This window comes from Aplysia californica, unplaced genomic scaffold, assembly GCF_000002075.1.
Source record: "Aplysia californica isolate F4 #8 unplaced genomic scaffold, AplCal3.0 scaffold00581, whole genome shotgun sequence".
Taxonomy (NCBI): Eukaryota; Metazoa; Mollusca; class Gastropoda; order Aplysiida; family Aplysiidae; genus Aplysia; species Aplysia californica.
The window spans coordinates 372,602-382,352 of NW_004797851.1; the positions used below are offsets into that span (position 1 = coordinate 372,602).

At 39.7% G+C, this 9,751-nt stretch overlaps 1 protein-coding gene across 1 annotated transcript in view; it reads right to left on the minus strand.

The window, feature by feature from the left end:
- LOC101855520 (GATA zinc finger domain-containing protein 14) overlaps positions 1-6,121 on the minus strand; it is a 48,624-nt gene extending 42,503 nt beyond the window's left edge. The window contains exon 1 of the mRNA XM_035972114.1: positions 5,612-6,121. The gene's annotated coding sequence lies outside the window, so the exon portion shown is untranslated. The remainder of the gene's footprint in view (positions 1-5,611) is intronic.
- Positions 6,122-9,751: the final 3,630 nt, after the last annotated feature.

Below are 9,751 nucleotides of genomic sequence, written 5' to 3' on the forward strand. Positions count from 1 at the left end.
AATTTTTTATATATTTTTTAATGTTGTTTTTTTTGGGGGGGAGGGGTAATTTGTTTTGTTATTTTTGTTTGGTCTAGTTTCTTTGTTTGTATAGACATGTTTTTCTCTGGAGAGGATTTGGCCGAATTTCAAAGTCGACAACAAGAGAAACGTTTCTCGGTCAGGTTTGTTGTTTTTAATCTTTTATAAAAGTTTTCTATGAAACAATGATAGTATGGAGACATTAGGATTTTTCCAATGTTGGATTGTACAGCGGCAGCTCCTACAATGATAGTCTTGGTGTATTGAACCCTGAACTAAACTCACGGGGAGACAGAAAAAAAAGAATAGATTTAGATGGTCATTGTTAGGGGGATGAGCGAGATAGATTGGGGTGAGGGGGACAGAAAGAATGAAAAGAAATAGAAACTACCATTGACACTTCCCCGAGTTCCCCTTTTCAATGCAAGAGTTTTTACGCCCCCACGACATAATTTAGATCATTTAATACGCCGGTGTCCGGCCCAGCCTGTCAAGGCCAACCCGATCTGGGACAGAACAGGCACCCCAGGAGAAAGACCGAAATCTACTGAGAAAGCCTAGACCGAAATACAATTACATGTGGTCGATCAAATTAGTTTCTCCTCATTCGAGTTTCCCGCATGCGACAGTGAAGCGCCTAACCGCTAAACAATAGACGCCGCCCCAAGTTCGCAGCGTGGAGTAATATTTTATTAATTTGGAGAGGGAAAGCGAAAAAAAAAATATCCCATATCCTTACCCTCAGTGTCTGCGTGTTTGATCAAGTTTGAAACTTTATGAGAGGGTGATTGGAAGGCGCCACTGGTAGTTCCTACCTCTTTTACTTTCACTCTGCTACTTCTGTACTGTCTTTCTTATATTTTCCCGAAATAAATTACCTTCACTTTGTTGATGTGTTTTCCCTTCACTCAAAAAAAAAGGAAGTAACTTACTGAGACACATTGGTCAAGGAATAGACTTTGGGTCCTTTTTCACTGGAGGCCTCAATGAATGTATATTGAGTACCCATGACAATCAGTGCATTTTGCAAGATTCAGAACGACATAATAACACTGAGAAGAAACCTTAACCACTATTAAATATTAGATGCACCAGCCATCCGTGTCTGGGTGCTGTTTTCGCCTTACCTGAACAGAGATAATAGAGTCATACCAATTCCATGCTGCGTCACAGACAACACGGAGAAAGTGAGAAGATGGGTTTTGTTGAAATTGTCATAAATCTACGGAGGAGACTTAGTGGAATTTGCATAAATAAATAAATAAATGAGCAATTATAAATAGCCTTTTATAGCTCATATCCCCGCTCTACAGCACCATCTATGCTCTCTATACTATATTATTGGTACCCCAGCAGACCCCGCATCACTCAGAAACTTCGTCAGTCGGCTTCCTACGAAGCACAGCTTGTAAACAGCTGATCCAGCGCTCAAGCACTAACAAACTGAAAAGAAAATTCCCTGCCTATGGCCGAGCACCCATTCTCACCTGGAAAATATGTGTGTAAAGTGACTTTCCCAAGGACACAACGTCGGCTACCTGGAGAGATTCGAACCCTTGGGCTTACGGTTGCGAGTCGAGAGCCTAACCACAAGGCTACTGACGCATGACATTGTTTTGTTTTAGTAGAGGTTTTACGGCCCGCACAACTGCATAATAAGGTCATATGAGCGCCAAGGGGTGGATGTCAAAAGAGAAGTCCTTACTAGGAATCAGGCTTACTCTGCTCACCTCTCTAGCTTCAACAGCACAAAGTCTGCCGCTTCGACTATCAAGGCACCCCGGAAATAGCGGGTTACAAGAGTGTGACAAACATACGAAAGAAGTACAGGAAAAATGACGAGAGTGCGGAATAGGAAAGAAAAAGCAGCAGTTCCTTGTTGCAGCTCAGGCAGAGTTATGAGCATGACATCGATGAATCAGCCCTTTTACAATTCTACTGTGCATAAGAACAGATTAAAGTCCCCCTTAGGAAATGGCATAAAGACACTTCAGTCAGTAGCACCGCCCCGGGGGGCACACATGACATGGAAGAACCTACGAACCTTTTGCTACATAAAAGTTCAGGCGCAGAGGTGATGAGGTGAAACCCTCACTTCAGCCGTCAGCAATGTTGTTACGACATAAGCCGGAGCTGACTGAAGTCTCCAGTCAGCAGTTCTAATTAATTTTAATTATCAGTGAGAAGTGTGGCTCAGCGCAGTGGAACCAGGCGCTGGTCGGTCGTTTTTGTTTGTTTGTTTGTTTGTTTGTTTGTTTGTTTGTTTGGTGGTGGTGGTGTTTGTGTTGTTGTTGTTTTATTTATTGTTTTGTTTTTGTTTGGTTGGTTGGTGTTTTTTGTCTGGGGTTTTTTTTGGGGGGAGGGGGTGTTGTATGTGTGGGGGGGGGGGGTTGTGTTTGTTTGGGATTTGTTTGGGGTTTTTTAGGGGGTGGGGGAGGGTTGAGATATCGCTACCCTAGAATTACAAAAGTATATTTGCTCAGCGCCAATTTTTGAAAAAAAATGAGGTTAAAAATTTTTAACTCTTATAACATGTTAAGTGTTTTCGAATGCAGTTCTCTGAATAACTTTATAGCAGCTCCAAATATTCTTACGATTTTAATAGAGCAGGTAAAACATTATATTGATTCGGACCTGATGAATTTAGTAACTCAAAAGGCATATAGAAGGTAGAGATATAAACATATTGGTATAATCTTAAAACTTGTTAGTTTGCCTTTCCTTTGATGATAAAATAGCTATATATCTCAAATAGAAGTTGACATATTTGCTATTAAAGAAGGTGGTGGTCTACTGGTATCAGAGATAAAATTAGTGATTGGCGACTTCCAAAGGTTCAGTGTCCATGAAACCTGAAAATTTAGTTTTTTGTGCCTTAGATCAACGTTCTTTCCATTAAAATCCTGGAATGAATGTGTTGTTAAATTGGCATAAAAGGTGTTGAGACAAAAAACAAAGATATCGATAAAGATTGCCCAACAGGCTGAAAAAAGGTCGGTTTCTTCGATTCTATTTTATGTACTTTTACGAGCACATGATTTCACCCCGACGGCACACGGAAAAACATGGACCCATAGGCCATATTTAACTGGTCTATTACTCGACAGCCTGATCACTGGGAACATGAGTCCATCAACTATTAATTTGTTGACTCTGCATTTTTAGAGCACGGATAGAATATCGACTTTACACTAAAGTACAGGCCTGACTGCTTATTAATTTACTCAAAGGCATTGGAAGTTGGAACGTAGACATGACGTAGGCCGATCGTAAAGGAATAGCAAAGGTCATATCGGCTTACACCCTCAGTACAGTTTATGTTTTCTTTCATTTTCTTTTATTATATTGCTGCGTTATCGAAGTTGATGGATAAAGGAAACATTGAAATAACTAGCAGTTGTCGGAGCACTTAAAGTAAAATTTTGATCAATAAGCGAACAAAAAGCGTGAACAGGTAGTCATTTCCATTATCAAAGTTCCGTGAAATTTCTTAAACTACAGACATCGGTGAGCATGGTTCGCAGCTCATTTGATTCTTTGATAGGCTGCAAGTAAAAAAGTAAAAATCGACCACATTTTTTAATGTTCCCTGTCAGTCCCCGCATCCATCTGTTTGTCTGTGTGAGCATCTGTTTAGTTATATAAGTATAATAAAAATGCCAGTGTGTCTGTCTTTCTTTTTCAATTATTCAACTGCTCCTTTTTTTTCGTTTTCACGAGCTGCCCCCTCACTCTTTTGTTTTCTTTCTCCCGTAGCTCGCAAAAGGGTAGTAAAACTATACATATTACTCTAGTTTTCACAAGTTGAAACGACGTTTTTAAAGGCTCAATGTGTGAGAAACTCTACTGTGTCCGAGGAAACGGGCTGATGGTGGAGATGGACGAGCCTTTGTGTGATGGAGTCGATGTGGAGAGACTGACAGTCATCACTCTGTTCATGAATACGTCTTGACTATCATTATTTGTCCTCCCTATAGTACTGAATGATCCGTCAATGAGAGCTTAGGTTTTAGTCACGATACTATTATGTGTATGATTGTTCAAGACATCAAGTGGTCGTTGAATCGAGAAGACCAATAAATATAACTAGATATCGTATGACAACTTCCTGGTCCGATGTTTAAAAAAAAAAAAATTAAGCTCGTATAAGTCAAGAAAAATCCTGACCAAAATGAGATTTGAACGCTCAACTTCTGCGTATTTCTGGATTTACACGCCCTTCTTTACGTCAGTGAACAACAATTACTGTAAAACTGAAGCTACGATCTTTACCTTTTGTAAATTTTGTAGATTGAATTGAAAATAAAGACCATGTTGGTGGTAAAGGAGGATTTATTGCTTTTAGTTGTAGCTGTAGCGACGGTGATCTTAAACAGTGCCTGCCAACATAGGCTTTTGTTGGTCTGTTTGAGGAAAGAACAGCACATGGACACAATAACAGCCGTAATTTGGTGTTGGGAAAAAATAAGACTGACAGACAGACAGACAGACAGACAGAAACAACAAAGGGATAGTAAAGAAGTAAGACCTACCAGAAGCGTCCTCCAACCACCCCCCGCCAACCTGGATCGCCCATAAGGGGACGATTTGCTGACGTTAATGGGTGATGGAGGGTGCGGTGGCAGAGCGGTTAGTGCGCTCGTTTCCGAAGCGGCAAGTCAAGGTTCGAGCTTCGGTTCGGACACAGATATTTTTCGCCCCCTCCTGCCCACCCAGCAGTTTATGGGTACCTGACTTCGAGTTGGGGAAGTAAAGGCGGTGTGGAAAGGAACTGGCCACCCTACCACAATATGCCAAAGACCCCAGGAAATTGTCTCACTAACAAGGCAATCTCCAATGTCCGGATCGGATGCAGGAACAACTTTACTTTTTAATAGGTGATCGGGATCACCCGGGTAGTGACAGGTATTTTTTATGCCCTACTTGGAAAAAATTTTAGATGTAGAGGGCGGTATGAAAGTTTCACCCCCTTGAAGGGGGCAAAAATGTGCGCTGACGGTAAAAAGATTGTGAAGCACTAATCTAGAAAGATAATGAAGAGATAGCCAGTATCATACTCTTACTACCGACATCCTTTTTCCACTATGAACATAGCCCTTTGTGAATCAGTACAGACACAATTTTATTCGGGTGTTTATTGCAAAACCACACATAAAGCCTCCCTGTTTACTTTTCAACGGTAATATTACTGATGATGATGAGGAGGAGGAGTAGGAGGAGGAGGAGGAGAAGGAGGAGGAGGAGGACGACGACGACGACGACGACGACGACGACGACGATGATTAAAGCTCGAATACCCTTGGCCAGCTGTTAAAATGTACTAAACCCAAAAATCGGATGTGTTTGTATTGTATTTTCGTGATCGGTAGTATTGGTTGTATTTGCTCAAGAATATCCTGTCGCTATTCAAATTCTAATTTTTGAAAAAGGCAATAAAAAATGCATAGTATAGGATAGGTAGAATTAATTTAAAAAGCTAGCAGGTTCTTTTTCCTATCTCCTGTAAAATTCTGCTTTCCAGATTTAGCACACTTGAACAGTTTGTGCGACAATACGAAACCATAACTTTAAGATTGGAATCGAACCTCACCTCCTCAATGCTTCACAGGCACGCTCACAAGATCTGAACCTTCGTCCTCAGTGTATCCAGCGGTAAGGAAGCCGAGAGGAACACAGCGCGATAGAAACGAAAACATCCTTGGATGAATGCCAGTTCTGCATCCCTTGTCAGGCATTTTAAACACTCGAGAACATCATAGCACACAGTGACACACGTGCTACGAAAAGCGAATAGTATTTTCCAAACAAAATTATTGGCCCAGGTAGAGAGATAAATTCAAATTTGTTGACAAAAATGTCTGAACTGACGCGGAGAACGAAGCTCAAACACGCACAAGGTACATCGTTTTCTGAGTGGCCAAATATTATCAGAATATTATTATGCGAAGTGAGCGCTTGTGAGTAGGTGTGAGACAGAATTGTGGTGAGCGGGGATACTGTCCTGTTGTTAAGGGGAGACAGCTGTAGGACACACGTGCAAAGGGATGAGCTCTGAAAATTATGCGGATGTGTGAGCGCGTGAGTCAAGACAACTGATACTGCTGCCGGCTAGCCTAGGTGGACGAGAGTAGAGTAAGCACAGTTCCGCACTAGGATAAAACAGTTGGCCAACTGTTTTTGTTTTGTTTTTGTTTTCTGGTTGTTGGGTTTTTTCATTTTTGTTTTGTTTTATGTTTTTCTGTGAGTGGTGGACAATGAAAAGAAGAGAAGCCTATCACACCAACACGGCACATTTTAGTCGTGCTTCTCTTGTTTTAATAGTCCACATTCCCCGACAAAGCAGTTGGCCAATTATTTAACTGTTTTATTGCGGTGCGGTATGGGCTTCGTTCAACTGAGGACAGACTACTGTGTAGAGATTATGATTTTGAGCTAAAGTGTGGTTGATTGGTCGGTGTTTTGGTGTGGTATGCTCCTTCTTTCCTATCAAACATCTGTTGTCTCTATCTCTCCTCTTTCTTTTTTTTTTGGTGTTTGTTACTCCATTGTACATCGCTAGATCTAAATCTTCGACAATTTTTTATAGCATTGTGATGCAAGTGCCGTAAAACTCTTACTACATCAAGAAAAGACCTTGGGTTGGCTTTAGTATGGCCACTGCGGCTGAGATTGAGTTTATTGTTAGAGGCAAGATTAGTTAGGTGTTTGGGGTAATGGATTTGGGTAACGATTAAAGTATTTGATGGAGGCCGGGGTTAGGGTTAGAGATATTCACTATTAAAGGATAGATGTTACAGAATGAAATTAAGTACTTTACCCCTTTTCCTGTCTTGTGCTTTCTCCTGACACGACAACATAATGATGTCTCGTGTGCTACATGTACTTTCATGTACTGTAAACGTTTCCAATACCAACCAGAGTCGAACCAATACATAGTTCAGTCGCAAAAGATTTGATAATAAATCAATGAAAATGCTGTACCCTCTTTTCAACACATTTATAATATCATTCAGGATAAGGACTAATTATATCCTCTCTGCTGGGTCCATCCATCCAGTTTGTATGTTTGATTGTTTATTTGTCTTCTTGTTTACTTGTTTGTTGTTTGTTTGTTTGTTTGCTTGTTTGTTTGTTTGTTTGTTTGTTTGTTTGTTTGTTTGAAGAGAAGAACGCTGACGAAAAAATCGTCTTTCAGGGCTGGGAAAAAGTAAGCCAGATAGAAACAACAATGGAAAAGTAAATAAGTAACACCTACCAGAGACGCACCCACCAACCACCAGCAAAAGGGAAGTAGCGAATAGATGGAAGACGACAATGCATATCCTTGCGAAGACCAAACGTGGTCGAAACAATAATAATTGCTTGTTGTTATGGGTAATTGTAAGTCGACCAATGCATGCGATCCTAGTGTCAGAGACATGTGGCCTTGTAATTCAGATGGACGACAGATGACCAAAAGGAGAGGGGGAGGGGGAGGTGGTTGATTTTGGTTGGGGGGGGGAAGGGAGAAACATCCATAATGATCTGTCTCCTACGTCCACAGTGATCGCTAGGTGGATAATAGTTTTCGTCGCCATATGTACATTGTAAGTGTTTGTTTGAGCTTCTTTGTTATTGCTGTTGTTGTTGTTGTTGTTGTTGTTGTTGTTGCTGTTGTTGTTGTAGCTGTCATAATTGTGTTCTTGTTGCTGTGCATTTCAACTCGTTGTTTTCTGTTTTGTTTTTGTTGCTTTTCTGGGAGCTTTTGATGTTTCATCAACCGTACTTGCATTTTATAGTTACAGCTGTCGCTGTTGTTATTGCTTATCTGTTGTGTTTTTGTTGTGTTTTATATTTCGAAAATATATGAATATAAAACAAAATAACTTGGCATGACAGCAGCAACACATTGCATGATGGTTGTTGCTATAAATTAAATGTGAAACCGACATAACAATTTTATGCATCGTGGTGATATCATAGGCTCGTCAAAATAATGAAATCGAAGAAATCAGTATTTTAAAAGAATAATTTTTCTTTAGCACAACACCTTTTATATCCAATCAAAAATATATTTCTACACCAAAAAAGGTGAATTTGCAGTTTCCGAAGACACTCAAGCTTTAGAATTCATCAAATTGTGGCGTGCATTTTCTCGCTTATTTTATTTCTGACATCAGGAATCCCCCACCTGCTTAAATCGCAAATATCTGCGCTTCAATTTTAGATAACTGTCTTTTTGTTGTTTATCAAAGGCAAGACAAAAGAACAGGCGTAAAGATTATATCAATAACTCCATATGGCCAGAAATTGACAAGCACCTGATTCCACCATGTCAAGACGCATAAGATTATTGGTGTATATCTTCAGTTTAGAAAAATCATAAGCAGCTTTTTTTTTAATCTACTCACTTTTAAATAAACGCAATTCATTTAAACGCTGAGTCTCATAAGCTCGTGGTCAGGAATTCAAAAACATTATTATGCTTCTCTCTCCCTTTCAAACGAAAACAATTTATTTGAATGTTAAATCTTATAAGCTTGTTTGCCAACAACTGAAAAACAAAAAATGACGTTCTGCTTCTTGGTGACGTCATTTAAGTTTCTGCCACTTTCGTGGGGTTCCCTGTAGTTGTATCTTTTGAGTCTTCAGTTTCACAGACAAACTTCCGTTCTCCGTTGATTTTGATAACCAAATAAAAACCAGTATCAATAAAATAAACAAGTAGCAAAAAAAAAAACCCTAAAAAAAAAACAACAACAAACCCAGCACAAACACAAGTAAACATCCACAAACAAGCAAAACCATACAAACGATAAGCAATACATATTCACAACAACAAGAAAAGCAATAACAACAACAACAACAACCACAACCACAACAACAACAACAACAACCACAACCACAACAACAACAACCACGACGACGACGACGACGACAACAACAACGACAACGACGACAAAGAAATAAAACGAAACTTTCAAGTTCTTTGGACGCAGAATTACCTCATATTATAATTTATAGACTGGATGTTAATTTCGGCCGTCACTGCTCAACCTGCTGTGTCAGCTCTTGTCGAATTACAATAATTACGCACACTTCACCTTTAAAGCTACTAGTCTACTAGAAAACTATTCGATGACAGAAATGAGCGAGTTCGATGTACACTGAGAAAACGTTGTTGGTATTTGAAGCAACCCGCTTACTATATCATCTGAATTGTATCGAACGGGACATAATATTATATATATATATATATATATATATATATATATGTATACATATTATATATTATATTTTTATATATGTATATAAATATTTGTATATATATATATATCGCAACCTTAGAAATTCGGCACTTGGTGTTCTTCCTGCAACATTTTGCAGTAGTGCACCTTGTTATACTTACCGCCTTCTTTGGGGTAGCCGTTAGGTGCTTTGCTGTCGCACACTAAAGACTTGAGTTCTATTCCCGTGTGGAGAGTTTTTGCTTTGTTTGTTTGTTGTTGGGTTGTTGGTTGTTGTTTTTGTTTTTTTTGGGGGGGGGGTTGCTTTTCTTTGGGTCGGGGGAGGGTGTGTTTTTTGTGTTTTCTTTTGTCAATTAATGTCCGTCTGCCTCCTTGGAATTTCTATCCCTCACATCTCCGAATTGGCATCAACAAGCACAACGGTTAAAAGAGCCCGATTCTTAAATCATATAAATTGTGTCGAATGCTGGCCGGAAAGGGGGTGGGCGGAGGGGGGGGGGAAG